Source organism: Dermacentor andersoni, chromosome 3, assembly GCF_023375885.2.
Source record: "Dermacentor andersoni chromosome 3, qqDerAnde1_hic_scaffold, whole genome shotgun sequence".
NCBI lineage: Eukaryota > Metazoa > Arthropoda > Arachnida > Ixodida > Ixodidae > Dermacentor > Dermacentor andersoni.
The window spans coordinates 53728972-53749281 of NC_092816.1; the positions used below are offsets into that span (position 1 = coordinate 53728972).

Sequence of the window (20310 nt, forward strand, 5' to 3'; positions counted from 1 at the left end):
CGTCACGTGCCTGTCAGCATCGCTCAGATAATTCCAAAATTTTCTCGGTTCATTATTCATAAAGCTGGGAAAAGTTGTTGTGAAAAAGAAGTCCTTAGACTGGTGAATTGCACGTGTGAGATCGTTTTTGATACCATTAGTGATAATAGGATTGGGAGTAGACCTTTTAGCCCGTTTTAGTTTCCGTTTCAGATGAATAATTTTTCGCGTTACCCAGGGTGTTTGTTTATGCACTTTCTTTCGCTTGTTTGGTACGAACGTATTCAAACAATACTTGCACATATGAGCAAACTTTTTCCATAGCAAACATACATTATGATGCTCTTCAGCAAAATAACTCAGGCAATTTTCCATATGTGCAACCACAAAAGCATCATTAGCTCTGTCGTAATCTCTAAAATAGCGTGTGGTACTAGTTTTATGAGAAGCAAATTTCACTAGGGGAATTGGCATATATACAAAACAGTGGTCTGATAAACCTTCTTCAACTATGACAGTGTGTTCAGTAAAATCCCGGTTTATAAAGGCCAAATCTAATATCGAGCAAGATGAACCGTGGAGGCGAGTGGGCTGTTTGACAATTTCAACCAGGTCATGGGTGAGCATAATATCAAAGACAATATTAATATTTTTGTTGAATTTGCTAGTTCCTTGCAGTCGCTCCCAGTCGACGCTGGGCAAATTAAAATCACCCAGCAAAAAAACTTTCTTATTGCGGCAGGAGTACATACACTCTCGCAATTTAATTAGGTAATCAGGAGTACAATCAGGTGGCCTGTAGCGTGCTATCAGGATGAAGCTGTGACCCCAGCAAGATATTTTTATGCATAAACACTAAAGATCGCAGGAGCAGTCGAGTACCACTGCCTCGATTGAAGATTTAACTAGGATTGCTACGCCCCCGCCCCTCGTTTCTCTCTCTGCGAAAAGCTTTATAAGAAGAAGGAAAGACTAAGTCGTCTGCTATGTCACTGTGCAACCAAGCTTCAGTAAGGACTGAAATGTGTGGGTCATGTTCAATTAACTTTAATTCCGGGCTATATTTCTTGTTAATAATGCTCTGGGCATTAATATTTAAAAGTCTCAGGTACTTTTTCTTTGGCTTAGCACGAGTAACATGACTAACGGTTCCATTGTAGAAGTGTGATGAAGTGCTGCTTTTGATGAAGTGCTGCTCAAGTTTTGTGCTGTATTTGCATGCAACTGCGCGTCTAAGGGCGATTTGGTTTGTTGTTTTCGTCTTTTTGCAGACGTACTTTATCATCTCTGTTCTCATCCCACACATAGGCCACGTTATTGATATACAGTTTATCAAAAGCCAAAGAAACCTTATCATGCTTTTCACGGTTTGTTTTTGCACTTGCCCATAACTTTCTTCTGACCTCACGTACTTTAAGCGAGAAATCTTCGCCAATAGAATATTCAGTATGTTTTAGTTTATAACCCTTCTTTAGAATTTTTACTGTATTACGCGAGTTCGTTAACTTGAATATCACTGGCCCTAGCTTTCTAGTGTTTGGTCGGCCCAACCTGCGAATGCGCTCTATATCAATGTCATTAATTTCAAGAATTTTCTTAAAAATACCTTCATTGATGGCCTTTTCAAGTGATTCGGTATCTTCTTTCTCAGATTCCGGAAGACCACAAATGATTAAATTGGATCGTCTGCTATGGTTCTCTAAATTGTCATTTCGCGCCTCAAGTGACTGAATTGTGTTACTCATGTGTTCAATTTGATTCTGGCACGAAGAAATTTTCTCTTCCAAGACAGCCTGAGCGTCCAATTTAACACCAATAGCGGATAATCTTATGCCTTTGATATCTTTGAGGTCGGACGCCATCAATTTCAGTTGATTCGCAATTTGTGCTAGGTCAGGACCAGGATTTGACTCAGTATCCCCTCCAAGTAACAACAAGTCTGAGTGAATAAATAAAGTACCACATGCAATACAAGACTCATCAATGGGCACGGCAGCATCAGCAAACATGGGCTACTAGATCGAAAACATTTATCATGACGCCTTCCCACCTGCGTAAAGAAGAGAAGCAGATTGTGAAGCAGCCGCATGTTCTGGAAGCCGCCGTGCCCAGTGGCAAGGAAATTTGCTGGAAGTCCTTGACGCACCCTGCAGGTTCCACAGGATGCACATAGTGCTTGCTGACGTGATGAGATGCAGGTAATCCGTTGGCATCCATATCGGATTTTGATGCACGTGTCGTGGTGAAGCGTCGCGGTCATGCACAAAGGCGGTGGTCGCAATGACATCCTGGCATTTGTCATACGGTTGCATCAGAAGGCCAAGAAACTGCGTAAAGCAGAGAAGCAGATTGTGAAGCAGCCGCATGTTCTGGAAGCCGCCGTGCCCAGTGGCAAGGAAATTTGCTGGAAGTCCTTGACGCACCCTGCAGGTTCCACAGGATGCACATAGTGCTTGCTGACGTGATGAGATGCAGGTAATCCGTTGGCATCCATATCGGATTTTGATGCACGTGTCGTGGTGAAGCGTCGCGGTCATGCGCAAAGGCGGTGGTCGCAATGACATCCTGGCATTTGTCATACGGTTGCATCAGAAGGCCAAGAAACTGCGTAAAGCAGAGAAGCAGATTGTGAAGCAGCCGCATGTTCTGGAAGCCGCCGTGCCCAGTGGCAAGGAAATTTGCTGGAAGTCCTTGACGCACCCTGCAGGTTCCACAGGATGCACATAGTGCTTGCTGACGTGATGAGATGCAGGTAATCCGTTGGCATCCATATCGGATTTTGATGCACGTGTCGTGGTGAAGCGTCGCGGTCATGCGCAAAGGCGGTGGTCGCAATGACATCCTGGCATTTGTCATACGGTTGCATCAGAAGGCCAAGAAACTGCGTAAAGCAGAGAAGCAGATTGTGAAGCAGCCGCATGTTCTGGAAGCCGCCGTGCCCAGTGGCAAGGAAATTTGCTGGAAGTCCTTGACGCACCCTGCAGGTTCCACAGGATGCACATAGTGCTTGCTGACGTGATGAGATGCAGGTAATCCGTTGGCATCCATATCGGATTTTGATGCACGTGTCGTGGTGAAGCGTCGCGGTCATGCGCAAAGGCGGTGGTCGCAATGACATCCTGGCATTTGTCATACGGTTGCATCAGAAGGCCAAGAAACTGCGTAAAGCAGAGAAGCAGATTGTGAAGCAGCCGCATGTTCTGGAAGCCGCCGTGCCCAGTGGCAAGGAAATTTGCTGGAAGTCCTTGACGCACCCTGCAGGTTCCACAGGATGCACATAGTGCTTGCTGACGTGATGAGATGCAGGTAATCCGTTGGCATCCATATCGGATTTTGATGCACGTGTCGTGGTGAAGCGTCGCGGTCATGCGCAAAGGCGGTGGTCGCAATGACATCCTGGCATTTGTCATACGGTTGCATCAGAAGGCCAAGAAACTGCGTAAAGCAGAGAAGCAGATTGTGAAGCAGCCGCATGTTCTGGAAGCCGCCGTGCCCAGTGGCAAGGAAATTTGCTGGAAGTCCTTGACGCACCCTGCAGGTTCCACAGGATGCACATAGTGCTTGCTGACGTGATGAGATGCAGGTAATCCGTTGGCATCCATATCGGATTTTGATGCACGTGTCGTGGTGAAGCGTCGCGGTCATGCGCAAAGGCGGTGGTCGCAATGACATCCTGGCATTTGTCATATGGTTGCATCAGAAGGCCAAGAAACTGCGTAAAGCAGAGAAGCAGATTGTGAAGCAGCCGCATGTTCTGGAAGCCGCCGTGCCCAGTGGCAAGGAAATTTGCTGGAAGTCCTTGACGCACCCTGCAGGTTCCACAGGATGCACATAGTGCTTGCTGACGTGATGAGATGCAGGTAATCCGTTGGCATCCATATCGGATTTTGATGCACGTGTCGTGGTGAAGCGTCGCGGTCATGCGCAAAGGCGGTGGTCGCAATGACATCCTGGCATTTGTCATACGGTTGCATCAGAAGGCCAAGAAACTGCGTAAAGCAGAGAAGCAGATTGTGAAGCAGCCGCATGTTCTGGAAGCCGCCGTGCCCAGTGGCACGGAAATTTGCTGGAAGTCCTTGACGCACCCTGCAGGTTCCACAGGATGCACATAGTGCTTGCTGACGTGATGAGATGCAGGTAATCCGTTGGCATCCATATCGGATTTTGATGCACGTGTCGTGGTGAAGCGTCGCGGTCATGCGCAAAGGCGGTGGTCGCAATGACATCCTGGCATTTGTCATACGGTTGCATCAGAAGGCCAAGAAACTGCGTAAAGCAGAGAAGCAGATTGTGAAGCAGCCGCATGTTCTGGAAGCCGCCGTGCCCAGTGGCAAGGAAATTTGCTGGAAGTCCTTGACGCACCCTGCAGGTTCCACAGGATGCACATAGTGCTTGCTGACGTGATGAGATGCAGGTAATCCGTTGGCATCCATATCGGATTTTGATGCACGTGTCGTGGTGAAGCGTCGCGGTCATGCGCAAAGGCGGTGGTCGCAATGACATCCTGGCATTTGTCATACGGTTGCATCAGAAGGCCAAGAAACTGCGTAAAGAAGAGAAGCAGATTGTGAAGCAGCCGCATGTTCTGGAAGCCGCCGTGCCCAGTGGCAAAGAAATTTGCTGGAAGTCCTTTTATAGCGTCTCGGCACAGTGACACCCCCTGCAGGTGCCACAGGAAGCGCTCAGTGCTTGCTGACGTGATGTGATCATGCAGGTAATCCGTTGGCGTCCATATCGGATTTTGATGCACGTGTCGTAGTGGGGCGTCGCGGTCACGCGCAGAGGCGGTGATCGCAGTGGCATCCCGGTAGCTGTCATACGGTTGCATCAGAAGGCCAAGAAACTGCGTAAAGAAGAGAAGCGGATTGTGAAGCAGCCGCATGTTCTGGAACATCTCAATGGATATAGTACTGGCCGGTGTCGCCATCACTTGTCGACAAAAAATGCAATGACTCATAGTCCCGTAAGGTTCATGGCTAGTCTGCGTGAGTTAGCTGCGATGATTCTACCTGTGTCGTCTTTGTCGGTGGTTTCATTGTAGATGTGTCGGTACCGAAGAGGTAGCAGTTTAGGCAATGACTCGGCCCCGTAAGGTTCATGGCTACTCACTTTGCAAGAATTAGCTGCAATGACACTACCCCTGTTATCGTTGTCAGTGATTTCAATATGGATGTGTCGGTACCGAAAAGGGAGCGGTTTAAGTATTCCGTGTTGCAGACAGATCCCTTGCGATGCCACACCGATCCAGCCCAACCGACCACCCAGCGGCGTACGCGCAGCGATTTGACTTTATCAAAGAATGTGATTGCAGTTGCGAGTGAAATAATTACCACCGATCAAGACAATAAATGAGTCTGCGTACTTTTCGCCACGACGACCACTCATCAAGACAATAAATGAGCTCGTATTTTTGTTCAAAATTATGTGTCACCTCTGTGTCGCGTGGCAAAAAGCTTCGCTGGTCAACCACCTTCACAGAGTGAATGGCTCATTATTTTTTTTTTCTTTTTTGTGTGGGTACATGTGTAAGGCCCGAAACTAAGTGAGGCAGGATCCTGCCTACCAAACAAGCAAGAAGAGCCTGGTAAGACACGCAAAATTGCTTATGTAAACGTTTAATATACCACAGAAACCACGGCTGTGCATCTGTAATTGGAACCAATCTTAAGCGCAGTGCCACAAAGACACCACTTTGTATAACTTCCATTATGTTTCTGGTTACTTACACAAATTACTTACTAAGCTACTTTATGATTTAATATATTGAAAAGCCCACTGTTCGCTGCAATATGCAGTACTACCCTCAGCATAAGCGTTTATAGCGACGCATTTATCGTATGCGACGTTTATTCTCGTGCAGTGTTCCTGTTTATGCGCTGCATAGGTCTCAACTGAAATGTCATCCAATGATTGAACACAATTCATCGCAAATTTATTTCTACATAAATTTACTGATTTTGGCAGTAGCTAAGAGCGGTCGCAATGATCTTCGTTGCGAGCGCATGGCTCAGGCCCCGGTAGACGATGTCTGCCTCCGTACCTAATGGGAAATTCCTGTCACCTTCACCGTGATCATCACTTCGGTGGATCGTCAACTTGAGCGCCAGGTTCGGTAAAGCTGCAAATCACAAGAACTTTTTAAATACAGGAGCTTCTATTCACAAGTGTTGCCAACAACTTTTCCTAGAAGGAAATGGGGAGCGGAGCACGAGTTAGCACTTTTTCCTGTCAGTGTAAAGGAGACTCAGTTAATGGGACCCTGAACGACCTTTCGGGCTTGGCAAAAAAAAAAAAAAAAAAACAGTCTGCAGTAGCACAAACTGCCGTGAACAGCTCAGCTAAATTATGCAGGCGTGCACGCTGCATGGAGCTAGCCGAGCGCGAAGTCACCTTTTTTTCGAACTCTCTCTATATTCAACAGAAGCCTGTTCCCGCTACGTCCCCTGTTTAATATTGCTTATACAAGAGCGAATTAGGAACTGCGCATGTTTGCCCAATGTCCTGGAAAAACTCATTGTGTGACAAAGTCGAAATTTTGAGAGAATGAGGAGCATTTTATGTGAGATGCCTATGCAATGTCTAAAAAAATTCCTTATATTTACAGCGGTCGCAAAAAAAAAAAAAGCTGGTCTTCGACAGCGTCAACGGCCGTCATCAGCTATGTTCCTAATGTCGCTAGTGAACTGTATGGCAATGGAGATCAGAACGCTTATCAGAACGCCGTTTACTCCTGGTGTATCCCGTTAGCTGAGCTGGGTCAGATTAGGATCCTTTGTTTTGTGGAATGCGTCCTTGATTGTGTGAACCATTCTCCCTGCCTCTCAGTTTGAGCGTAGTGCGGACTGCTGGTGACATAGTCGACGCCGTATGATGCTGCAAACGCCGCGAACCGCTGCGATGAGAACAGTGGACGGTGTCTACTTGTAGAACGCCGAGCTGCTGCTTTAATTTATCGGTGAATTCCTCTTCCTGAGCAATGTCCACTGCTTTCTTGACGGTAAAGCTCTGGCCGAGTTGGATGAAGCGGTGGCGAAGCTGATGCGACTGCAAGCAGCAAAGGATCTCGTCTTGAACCATGAGGTCGGTAGCTGTGTCAAACTGACGATTTGGCGAGCCGTTGTAACATCCTGAATGAATTTGGTTGTCGGCTCCGCAGGACTTTGTATTCTGCGTTTTAATAGCACGCGACTGCAAAATTCGTCCTCTTCTTCATGAAAGTGTTTGTCTAAGACTTGAAGCGCGCTTTGTGTACGTCAATTGTCTCGGAGTTCCTTGTCCCACCGTCACTTCCGGCCTGCGTCTCTTTCCATGAGAGTAATAAATGCTGGCGCCTTCTACCTCCAGCGCGTTGAGAAGCGCTTTCTTGTGGTCCGGCGTAGCGGTCTTGGCGTCGTCGTCGACGTACTCCTGCAAAACACGTTGCCATCTGAGCCAAGGAATGGCCGGTACACCGGGACATGGCAAGAAGTGTGGAGGAGGAATTGCTGCGTCCGTATTGAGGTAACAGGAGCAGAACGGTCAGGTAGATTACGTCGCTGTAGCGTCAAAAAGCAGAAAGGTGCAGAAATTCTGCTTAAAAGGGGGGCAGCAGAAGTAGAAGACGCGGTGTAGAAGCAAATTGTGCGTCCTAACTCAAATGTAGGCGTAATGAACGCATATTATCCTCGCCGCCAATGCTATGTCACGAATGGCTACGGAACGCGTTGCGCAGATGCAACGCTAGTAGCATCGTATGCGGCATCCGCGGCAGCAGAATGGCAGAATCAGCGATTGTTGTGAGCCTTATGGCAGCAGTTGACGATGTGCAGCCCGGACGGGAAGGGAGTCCTCGACGCCAGTCTTATGTCGGCGTGGCCGCCATGATCGTCACGCCAAGCACGTTGGGCACGCCGGGACAGTGGCCTGAAGAGAGACGCAGTGACATGGGGACCGAGGCTGAGAGCGAGATTGTTGAAAGCGTTGTGCTTTAAATAGGATTAGCGTCGCTATCACAACGGCCCCTGGGGGCAAGTTTCGGTATCGAAACCGAATCCCCGAAGTAACAGTTTGCATAGCTCTATTTATGGACTGGCGTGAACCTTTCTTTCCTTGGTTTAAAACAGAACGTACGTCAGGGTTGTTTCAAGCAAGACTGAACCTCTTGGCTTTTTTCATGCTCCTACAGGTCAAGGTCTCCCGTGAGCAAGTGTCACATGCTCGTACTTAGGAGTGCTTTTGGTGAAGTTGACTGGCCTTATTGCATACAACTCAGTGTCATTTCACTGAAGCCTTTTGGCCTCATTTTGAGAACTTTCTGTCAAACTGTCTGCTCAGCGTCAGTGGCAAGCTATGGCTCCTGCTGCTTTCTGCTTGGCAATCTGTTGAGCCCAAGTTGCCCTGCTTCAGCAGCAGCAAGTTTAGACTTGCACTCCTCTTTTTCACGAGTGGTATGCACCTTACACGGATGAATCGGAAGACCAGTCCTAATAGGCCTGATGCCCTCCTTAAAACAAATGAAGGCTCCTTCCACAACTAGGATGGTGATAACAAAAGATTACGGAGACACCAAAGCCACCACCAATTCAGTAGAGAGGAGAAGCTGAGCAGTCATCAGTCAATCGCAGCGGATGTTGTTGAGAGTGCCTCTCTTGTCATTATTCTCTGCTTTAGCACTGGTGAAATGATCGAGAAGTAAAATAGTAAACAGGCAATCTATGAGCCGAAAGCTGAAATCCTTGCGGTGCACTGCGGCTTTATTGCTTTATAAACTTTTCTCAGAGAACTTGGAGATGGTTGTGGCACTGGCCTGTGGTCATGAAATGACCAGGGGTGGGAGCCCATAACAGATATTGTTGTAAAACTGGCCCGATGGGCGGGTAAATGAGTGCCCACACAGTTCCTTGCATGGAGATGTATTGCCAGTTGGCCGTGATTTATTATAGAAGTCCATTTTTTTCTTTGGGAAGCTGTTATAGGCCTAACCATCTCTCCGCAGGCGCTAGTTTGCTTCGTTTTTCTCGCATGGTGTCAGGTCCATGTTTCTGTATTCTGAGCTAGTGAGAAACCACTGCTACTGGTTCTGTTGACCTTAGTTCGCTTGTTCACTATGCTTTTATGAGCATAGAAATGGGGCAATATATTTCCTTTCTAGGATGGGACCTCCCAGGCTGCCATTTCATGCTCATGAGCTTTTCAAGCAGTTCTTTACCTCATTTTGCAAGGAACATTGGACATAAGCTGTCAGTCAGTGCATGCACATTTACGACTATGGAAGAAAGCAAAAGTATACATGTAAAAGTTCAGGAATTCATTGACTACATGCTCCATGAAAACGTGTAAAGCTTGTACGCACAAGTAATCAGAGGTGTAATTTCAAGGCAGCAGAAATGGCAAAACATGTTTTCATCTGCATATCGTCAGAGGAAGGCTGTTACTGTAAGCATTTATTTCCACTGTACTTCACTCTTTAGTCATTGCCTATAGCAATTCACTACTACTTCGTCGTTGTCTGTTCGTTTCACTATTTACTCATAGTTGTCTGTCGCACGTTCCTCAGAGAGTCTCTTGTCAGAGATATCCTCCCAGAGGAGCTCGTCTTCAGTTACATGAATTGCGTTCAATATCGAACATTTCTTAAACGCACGACGGACAAGCTCCTTGGGAATGCAGGCGCAAGCATAAGCAATTCATGAGCAGAGCATCGCTGGTGAGGCCTGTTTCAGTGATCCGGCAGCAGTCACTTAAGGCTCTCTCGACCTCATCTACTCCACATAGCAGTTCTTTAGCACACATCAAGTGGTTGCAACTGAGATGTCATCCCTCCCGGGATGACTATGAGCTCGGGGCTCGGGCAGCAGTTTCTTCACGATGTCAGCCAGGCGACAGCGAAAAGAAGCCAGTACAAGTACTGATGGGAGTCCCAGCAGTTGAAGGCCGCCGGCAGGACACATACTTTATCCAATCAAGCACTAGTGCTTCGTCCGTCCGCCCTGCACTAACTGACACCACCAAGGGGGCGCGCGATGTACAATAAAAAGCGGAGCGCATGACCTGTTCGGTCAGTGTGCCTCTGCCGCTCACAGCAGCTACTGTGTCTTCATTGCCGTGCGCTATGGCCGCGGGTCCGGTCACTACAACTGGCGACGAAGGAAAACGCTTGAAGTAAACCACACCAGTGACACTGGCACAAGAACAAGCATGCCGGCCATCGGAAAGATAGACGAGTTCAACGCGGACACTGCAGTCTTGACCAAGTACCGAGAGCGAGTGGAACTACTACTGACGATGAACGACGTGTCAGACGGTAAGAAGACTGCCATATTTCTAACGTGTTGCGGAGCCGCGACGTATTCCTTGCTGCGAAGCCTACTGGCCCCCGAAAAACCTGCCGCGTCGAGCTTGGCGCCAGTTTTTGAAGCCCTCAACAACCACTTAGCGCCAAAGATGTCGGAAGCGGTAGCAAGTTTCAAGTTCTTCTCACAGCATAATTGGGACGGAGAGGCGGTGAGCGAGTACTTCGCGTCGTTAAAGCTACTGGCCGACGACTGCAAACTTGGGTCATTCCGAGACCGCATGCTGCGAGACGAAATCCTCAGTAGCACCGACGACATGCCAATGCAAATGCGGTTGCTTCAAGCAGCCGATTTAAACCTGGAAACCGCAATGAGTACGGTATGGGCCGTCGAGGGTGCTTGCAAAGATTCCCGTACTCTAAGCGCTCTCCCAATGCCACAGTCGGAGCCAGCCCAATTGCCAGTCTAAAGTGCCATGGTGGCACTTACGGTGGCACATTGTATTGAGGTTAGCAGTGACTTTTTCAGTGAGATAGTTTCTAGCGCGAAAGAAATTGCTAACGAAAAAAAAAAAATAGAAGCGTAGATTGCGATAGCAAATTAGTAGATAGCTGATGAAGAAAATATGTTAGTTTTGTCGCGCGTATAAACGTGGAAACATTCGCTCACTAACTAAATTAACAAGCACGGTTTCACGCGCGCACAGGTAAACGTGAGCACATCTCGCTCAATGACCGCGGAAACTTACGATCAAAACGCTGCAATGAGGAAGCGTGGCGAGCGAATTTACCTTCGCGCTGTCTCTCGCTGCAATGCGAACGACAAGTCGAAAGGACGTCGCATAGGATGCTACCGGCACTCCGTGTACTCCATCCAATTCGCAGATCGCTTGCAATATATGGCGCCCGTGCGACCGTACCGTAAGTAGAAGCCGCCGAAGTAGGAAACCCCCCCCTTTCCCTCACCTCCTACCGTGCCTCGCACGCGTCAGAAGACGGCGCGCTTCCGCCCCGCCTTCCTCCGTCGCACATGAGAAATTATTGAGCCGCGATCGTCGGCTGACCCTCGCGAACTTTTACTCCCACATACAACGTACAGCGCGCATCGAAGATGTTATCGTGTTTGGAATTTATACAGAACATCAAGACGACGGCGACGGCATAAATGCGCTTGGGAATTTATATAATTGCTATCGCAATAAAAAGGGACAAGCCCGGGTTAATAGTTCTTTTCGATAGCAATTTTTTCATCGACATTCCTGCTGCCGATTTTGCATTCAGCAGAAATTTGAATAAGCATGCTCGAAACAAGCATTCCTCTAGTGTTATTTCACCATGAGAAAATTTCCAAGAATGTCTTGAAAGACCCACCAGGGGAACCTTCGCGCAAAAATATTTTAGTGCGAATGTATTGTATGCCCCTTTACACGAAAATCTGTCGGCATCGCGTGACTGAAAGATGATACTAAAATTGCCTCACGACACGAATAAAAAGCCGTCAAGAATGCTCTGATTAACAGAAACTGTCTCCGGGGGGGGGGGGGGGGGGGGGGGGGGGGGTTCCTGTAATAAAAGCATATTAATCGATTCGATAAGGAAATGTGGTCAATTTAGGTCTGGGCGGGAACTGAGCCTTGCCCTCCGGGATGCGAGACGAGCATCCTTCGCCGACGCCACGGCGGCTCCACGGTTCTCGCCGACTCCAGGTGCGCTATACTGCGTGCTCTCCTGAGCGCGTTCATGCGTGGGAAGTGCGCGTTCCTGACATTCCGAGATCGACATACGGTAAATGCTTTTTCATTCCCATGCGTAAGCAGTCTTTAGTTTCTCTGCCCGATAGTCTTTTTTTATTCGACGCAGCATTTGTAAAAACGTAGAACGAATTCAATTTCCCGAACTTTACGAAAACTTTGGTATAGTTGGCAGATACGCTAATAGCTTCTCAGAACAAAAGAAATGTGAATCTGTATAAACTGAGAACATTCACTTACGCCGCGGGGAGATGAAATGTGGTGCAGGGCAACTACCCTCTCCATCGTTGGAGAGGAAGCCCTCGAGGAAGTCCTTGGAAGCCCTCGTAGAACCACTTCATGTTCAAATGTCGTCATCTGGAAAAAATTTACATATTGTAAAGGCGTGTATTTCTCAGCGACATTTGGAAGCGACATTCACGGCTTGTCGCCCGATACGAGCCCGAGTAAAAGCACTGAAGAACATGGCCCGCTATAGCGTCTCGTTTTTCGCAACATTTACCCCCCGGAACGCAAAGGGAGCCGTCCTGCGATCTAAAAGCTCCTCGCTATACGTGTATTTGTCACCGACATTTGGAACCGACATTCACTGCTTGAAACCCGATACCAGCGTTCGTAGGACACCTAACCGCTCTAAGACGCGACAGCTCCGAGGGGTACTTACATTTCAGCTCTCTTGAACCACAAACGCCCGATAAGCCGTCGCTATTCCATCTGGCCTACAGGCCGCGTCTCAGCAACGAAGAAAACTCTCACCTGACATCGCGCATGCGTAGAAGAACCAATCAAGTCCCCCAATCACAGTCGCGGCACACTCTCGCGCCGCGTTCGATGCAACGCCGCAGCGCGTTCGATGGAACGCTGCCAAGCGTTAGATGAAACACGGCCGCGCGTTCTTGATTTCAACTAAGATGTCATTAACTCGTGTTTGTTCCCTCACCCAATCTGCTCTTTTCTTATCCCTTACCGTTATACCTATCATTCTTTTTTCCATAGCTCGTGGCGTCGTCCTCAATTTAGGTAAAACCCTTTTCGTAAGCCTCCAGGTTTCTGCCCCGTATATGAGTACTGATAAGACACCGCTGTTATACATTTTTCTCTTCAGGGATAATGACAACCTGCTGTTCATGATGTGAGAATGCTTGCCAAACCCACCCCAGCCCATTCTTATTCTTCTGATTATTTCAGTCTCATGATCCGGGTCCGCAGTCACTACCTGTTCTAAGTAGATGTATTCCTTTACCACTTCCAGTGCCTCGCTACCTATCGTAAACTGCTGTTCTCTTCCGAGACTGTTAAACATTAGTTTCTTGCAGATTAATTTTAGATCCACCCTTCTGCTTTGCCTCTCCAGGTCAGTGAGCATGCATTGCAATTGATCCCCGGAGTTGCTAAGCAAGGCAATATCATCAGCGAATCGCAAGTTACTAAGGTATTCTCCATTAATTCTTATCCCCAATTCTTCCCAATCCAGGTTTTTGAACACCTCCTGTAAACACGCTGTGAATAGCATTGGAGAGATCGTATCTCCCTGCCTGACGCGTTTCTTTATTGGGATTTTGTTGCTTTCTTTATGGAGGACTACGGTGACTGTGGAGCCGCTGTAGATATCTTTCAGTGTTGTACATACGGCTCGTCTACACCCTGATTCCGTAATGCCTCCATGACTGCTGAGGTTTCGGCTGAATCAAATGCTTTCTCGTAATCAATGAAAGCTATATATAAGGGTTGGTTATATGCCGCACATTTTTCTATCACCTGAATGATACTGTGAATATGGCTTATCGTTGGAGTAGCCTTTACGGAATCCTGCCTGGTCCTTTGGTTGACGGAAGTGATGTGTTCCTGATTCTATTAGCAATTGTAAGCTGATTGGTCATATAATTTGTCAAGTCTTTGACGTTTCCTTTCTTATGGATTAGGATTATGTTAGCGTTCTTTCAAGATTCCGGTACGCTCGAGGTCTTGAGGCATTCTGTATACAGGGTGGCCAGTTTTTCTAGAACAATGTGCCCAACATCCTTAAACAAATCTGCTGTTACCTGATCCTCCCCGGCTGCCTTCCCCCTTTGCATAGCTCCCAAGGCTTTCTTTACTTCTTCCGGCGTGACTTGTGGGATTTCAAATTCCTCTAGACTATTCTCCCTCACATTATCGTCGTGGGCGCCACTGGTACTGTATAAATCTCTATAGAACTCCTCAGCCACTTGAACTATCTCATCCATATTAGTAATGATATTGCCGGCTTTGTCTCTTAACGCATACATCTGATTATTGCCAATTCCTAGTTCCTTCTTCACTGCTTTTAGGCTTCCTCCGTCCCTGAGAGCATGTTCAATTCTATCCATATTATAGTTCCTTATGTCAGCTGTCTGACGCTTGTTGATTAACCTAAAACGTTCTGCCAGTTCTATTCTAGCTGCAGGGTTAGAGGCTTTCATACATTGGTGTTTCTTGATCAGATCTTTTGTCTCCTGTGATAGATTACTGGCATCCTGTCTAAGGGAGTTACCACCGACTTCTATTGCACATTCCTTAATGATGCCCATGAGATTGTCGTTCATATCTTCATCACTAACGTCCTCTTACCGAGTTAAGGCCGAATACCTGTTGTGTAGCTTGATCCGGTATTCCTCTATTTTCCCTCTTACCGATAACTCATTGATCGGCTTCTTATGTACCAGTTTTTTCCGTTCCCTCCTCAAGCCTAGGCTAATACGAGTTCTTACCATCCTATGGTCACTGCAGCGCACCTTGCCGAGCACGTCCACATCTTGTATGATGCCTGGGTTAGCGCAGAGTATAAAAGTCTATTTCATTTCTGGTCTCGCCATTCGGGCTCCTCCACGTCCACTTTCGGCTATCGCGCTTGCGGAAGAAGGTATTCATTATTCGCATATTATTCTGTTCTGCAGACTCTACTAATAGCTCTCCCCTGCTTTTCCTAGAGCCTATGCCATATTCCCCCACTGACTTGTCTCCAGCCTGCTTCTTGCCTACCCTTGCATTGAAGTCGCCCATCAGTATAGTGTATTTTGTTTTGACTTTACCCATCGCCGATTCCACGTCTTCGTAGAAGCTTCCGACTTCCTTGTCATCATGACGGGATGTAGGGGCGTAGACCTGTACGACCTTCAATTTGTACCGCTTATTAAGTTTCACAACAAGACCTGCCACCCTCTCGTTAATGCTATAGAGTTCCTGTATGTTACCAGCTATATCCTTATTAATCAGGAATTCTCGTCTCTCCGCTAAGCCCCGGTAGCACAGGACGTGCCAGCTTTTCAGCACTGTATATGCTTCGTTCGTCTTCCTAACTTCACTGAGGCCTATTATATCCCATTTGCTGCCCTGTAATTCCTCCAATAGCACTGCTAGACTCGCCTCACTCGATAACGTTCTAGCATTAAACGTTGCCAGATTCAGATTCCAATGACGGCCTGTCCGGAGCCAGGGATTCTTAGCACCTTCTGCTGCGTCGCAGGTCTGACCGCCGCCGTGGTCAGTTGCTTCGCAGCTGCTGGGGACTGAGGGCCGGGGTTCGATTGTTGTGTTCATATAGGAGGTTGTGACCAAGTACTGCACCAAGGTGGCCAATACTGCTCTGGTGAGGGAGTGCGTTACCGGTTCTGGTCACCGGGATCAGGCCACACTCCAGGCCTGTTTATGCAATTTTATCAACGCGCGGATTTTTTTTATCCTGTGTTTTTTTAATTGCGTGGCACCGGGATTCGAACCACGGTCCTCTTGCACGCGAGGCGGATGTTCTGCCTCTACGCCACCGCTGCATATATATATATATATATATATATGTATATATATATATATATATATATATATATATATGCATATCCATATATATCCATATATCGAGAATCTATATATTGTATGGATAATCCGGAACACTTCGTAGGTATGTGATGGTGTACTGGCCGACTCCTTCGACAATTTCATTCAATACATTTCTTCCTAATACAACCCACATTCATCGCAGGGGCACATCCGCTTGCATTTTATGACCTGTCTGTTTTTCAGTCACGGCACTAGCTCCCATGTATAGGAAGCTTCGAGGCTATCCAGTTGACTCTCTGAAGCTGTTTTTCATTCCTTCTTGTCTGGTGCAGATAAACTTCTTGTAAAGTTTCTGTATCTTGCTATTTGTTTTGCCTGGCCATGCAGCAGCTGTGCCATTCACATCGACGGGGTCCCTTGTGTTATAATGACATTAGAGCGTTTGTTAAGTATGATTCAGGCAGCCAACATGGCTGCGTCCTAATGTGTCTCCCGCGCTCAGCACCCAGCTGCCATCGATGGTGTTCCCCCTGGAAGCGCGTCTGGTCTTCAGTGGTGGTGCAAGTTTCCCACACAACACTCCTTCCGTTCCAAGTTCGAGCTACGGTTAATACTGTTGCAGGGGTTGACGTGCCCTGACCGACCGGCAAAAAAGAAACTGTCTGGGGAACGGCTGGAGCGTCAGCAGGACTGGCACTGGCCTAACCACTCGGTTCTGCAGGCCAGGGTGGCACGCTTGTTTGCGCGTCGCGTCTCAGAGCTGCGGAACTCACTGGCATCATCGCTCTTTCACCCAACAAGGGCTGCGCGGGCGCTTGTGTGTGCTGCTCGTTGCCGCCGTCCCCATCTGATGCGGACCACTCCTATGTGTCTCCGAAGCGGCACCGCAGATTGTCTGCATGTCGGTTCCACACTGTGCTCTCTGCCAGCTGCACCTCAGTTGATAAACTGCAGGCGCCTGAAGTTCTTTGCCCAGACAGTGTTACCAGCCTGGAAAACTGGTTCTCTTCTGGCTGCAGAATCGCTGTGCACCTTCTGCTGTATTTGTCAGAATCGCACCTTGATATACAAGTTGGGCTTCAGCAAATCTAACGCTGTCTTCAGGCGTCGACCCATAAATAGTTCAGTCAGGGAGCAACCAGCGACGGCATGAGACGTGCTTCTGTATGATAACAAGATTCTAGCAAATCGATACTCAAAATCTCCAGGTTGCTATGTTTTCTTGAGCTTGTCCTTTGCAGTTTGTACAACCCTCTCAGTGGCCCCAGTGGATGCAGGATGGTACGGTACAATAAAGATAGGATGCATTCCATTACGAGCCAAGAATGACTTGTAGGCAGCACTTGGGAAGGCAGTTGTCACTCGCTCCTACTTCTGGTAATTCATGGCTAGCAAATAGGGTGCGGAGGCATGCAATTGTGACCTCTGCTGATGGTGACGCCTCTTTTACCACTTCCACCCAGTTAGAGTATGCATCCACTCTTACTAAAAAGTACACACGTTGAAAGAGCCCACCGAAATCGACATGTAGAAGAGACCGCGCTCTCTCTGGAAACAGTTATTGCAGCTGCTGTAGTGCCCTGGGAGCTTTTGGATGCACGTGGCAGACCGTGCACCTGCGCACCTTCATTGCAATGTTCTCATCAATACCCGGCCACTACACATCACTAAGGGCCACCAGCTTCATCTTTTCAACTCTAGGATGGCTTTCGTGCAAAAGGTCCAACAAGGCCACCTTTAGAAATACTGACACAACCAACTGGCTCCCGTGTAGCACACAGGCCTCCATCGATGAGAATTCCTCCATTCAGTTTGCAAAAGGCCGCCATTCTTGCCTTGGTGGCAAGTGTTCTCCAGACCACAACGACACATGCAAGGGAGCTAACACTGGGTCCTGATAAGTTACCGACTCCTCCATAGCTGCTGTGAGGACACCTGGGTATACACCTTACAACATGAACACGTCCTGAATCCTGGAATCCTCTGGCGGTGCCCTAGCAAGTGGCAAACGACTCAAAGCGTCTGCATTTCCCAAGCTCGCTCCTAATCTGTAGCATAATCTGTAGTTTTAGCCGTTCAGTGACAGTGCCCACCGCAGCACTTTAGTGAACCTTGAAGGGGTATGCGGCTCTCATGGCTGAACAGTCCCAGTAATGGCTTGTGGTGGGTGAAAACTTCAAATGGCCTTCTCCACACAAACTGGTGAAACTTTAGCGCACCGAACACCACGGCCAGCGCCTTCTTACCCAATAGGCTGTAGTTATTTTCAGCTTTCTGTTAGCCACCGTATGCAAACGCCACAGGCTTACATCTGGACTACGGCCGATGTGCCGGCACCATTCCAGTGCCATAAGGCAATGCGCCACAACACAGTAATAAAAATAAGAGAAATCTGTTACCTCTGTTGTAACCGAGAGTTTCAACTGCTTGAAGCTGTAGCGTCTGACCGACATGCGCATGATTCTCATCTACATAGGTCATGGACACCCGTAAAAGGAGGATTTCTTTTAGCATTCTGTTATCTTACGAGATGTCGTAAGTAAATTGCCATCTTGGAGATATCTAACATATGTGAGCATATTAGGGAATATAACGGAATAGCAAAAAATTAGGGTTATTTGATTTCTGAACCAATTTTGGTGGCAGCAGAAGCCGACGCTTCCGAGCATTGCAGGGACAATGAAAATAACCACGAAGAGGCGTGTGAGTAGTGCGTGTTCGTCAATGCTTGCAGTGTACCTACACCTCGGGGCTACGTTGGGAAGATGCAGTGGCGCGGCTGTTGGAAGTGAATTTCACACAGTAGACGGATGCTTCACAACCGAGCCTTCATGCCTACCTTGATTTTTGCTGGGTTTTTGCAAGTGGGTGAGGGATCCACAACAAAGTAATTGTAGTATGCCAATGAGCTACTTTGTGGTAGGTTGTGCCGAAAGTTTCGGGAGGCTCAAGTTTTCATTTTCACACATTTCCTGTGAAATGAGAGCGTGACGTATGTCGTGGGTATGACGTGCCTCTTACGTAGGTTGGACCCTAACACGCCAGAGGAAGAGAAGCAGCGCCATTTCATGCTTGCAGTTAAACAACAGCTATTTGTTTACCTGGTTCGAAGTCCGCTGAAGATCGTGGCAGAAATCTTGACCGAGACTGCCATAATGGAGAAGATGCTACAGCAGCGCTCAGCTTTGTATGACCGGCAAGTGAATGCTACTCCGCCGACAGACCAGCACTCACCTCTGTATGACAGGCAAGTGAAGCGACGGAGGGAATAAGCCAGTTTTTTATGCGTGTGCATCAATGTGCGCTGTCTGACCACTGACAAGCGATACCGTTAGTCACATCTGTCTCATCACGCCTCGCTACTTTGCGATCGCCATCAACTTTCAGCGTGCAGTGCACGCGCATTGCACTCGCCAGCTTACGAGGCACTTCTCCGCACAGCATGTTGGATGTCCCAGGGAATGTGCCGTTCAGTCACAGATAATGCGCCGTTACTTAGACGTTTCTTTATAATAGGGGCACAAAAAACAACGCATAAATACTTTTATTACGCGTGCGGTCGTACCTCGAGGTGCACAGTAGCTGTGGCGCGTTCTGCTGCTCAGCACGAGGACACAGGTAGGATACCCGACCGCGGCGGCCGCATTTCTATGAGCGTGGAATTACAAAAACGACACTGTATATACCGTGCCTTACAATTCACATAGAACCACGGGTGGTCTAAATAATTTCCTCAGCCATGTACCGACTATGACGTTGCTCATTACCTGCGCGTACGTCACATCTGCTACAGCGCTCGCTCAATATCGCTTCTCCTCGCAACGCCTCTTGCTGTAGGGAAGCCAGCTTTGCAGAAAGCTTACAGCTGAGAGATGAGCACCCACAAACGCTCCTCTGGATCAACTGCTCGCAAATACCGTAGACCTGAGACAGATTTAGTGTACTGGATGTATTCAAAAAAGTAACTGTGCAGTGGAAATGGTAGTCTTCGAATATGAGATTTTACTTACGGCATTGCGGTGATCACTGCAGCGTACGGTTACAGGAGATGTCCACCACCGGCTTGAAGACGTGTCTGAACACGACGCTGCATGTTGTCGAACACTCGGTGGAGAGTTGCTGGAGTGGTCTGCGCAATGTGTGAGCATTGTTCTCGTGCACACGTCCTTTGAGCGCACCCTACAGGCGTTATGAGACAAAATACAGGTCTTTCACTATCCTATCGCACGTGAAACTGCGATATCATAAGGAGACAACAAAGAAAAGGACGATTCCGGCTTACGCGGCGCCGTTTTCCCATCCACTTTCTGAGGTATTTTTGTTTATTTACTAGAACTAATCCATCGAGTGTTAGCCACCTCCACCATTCACAAGCCTTGGCGGCGGATGTGGAACACCCTTTCTGCCGCAGGTGTCATGTGTATGTGAACTTTTTTTTGTTAATGGCCAGGCAACTGGCGAATAAACCGACACATGCTACCTGAAGGCATCAGCGCTGCCGAATTCGAGACCCTCGCT

General features: G+C 48.0%; 2 protein-coding genes and 1 long non-coding RNA gene across 4 annotated transcripts in view; 1 reads left to right on the top strand and 2 right to left on the bottom strand.

The window, feature by feature from the left end:
• Window positions 1–20310, top strand: part of LOC126520831 (uncharacterized) — a 450097-nt gene that overhangs the window by 159120 nt on the left and 270667 nt on the right. The window lies entirely within an intron of this gene.
• LOC126520836 (uncharacterized) overlaps window positions 1–20310 on the bottom strand; it is a 180371-nt gene that overhangs the window by 153543 nt on the left and 6518 nt on the right. The window lies entirely within an intron of this gene.
• Window positions 5471–19927, bottom strand: LOC129381010 (uncharacterized). The gene is made up of 3 exons (XR_008609259.1): window positions 19803–19927; window positions 12241–12357; window positions 5471–6097 (listed from the first exon to the last, which is right to left on the bottom strand). It is a non-coding gene; the product is annotated as an uncharacterized lncRNA (long non-coding RNA).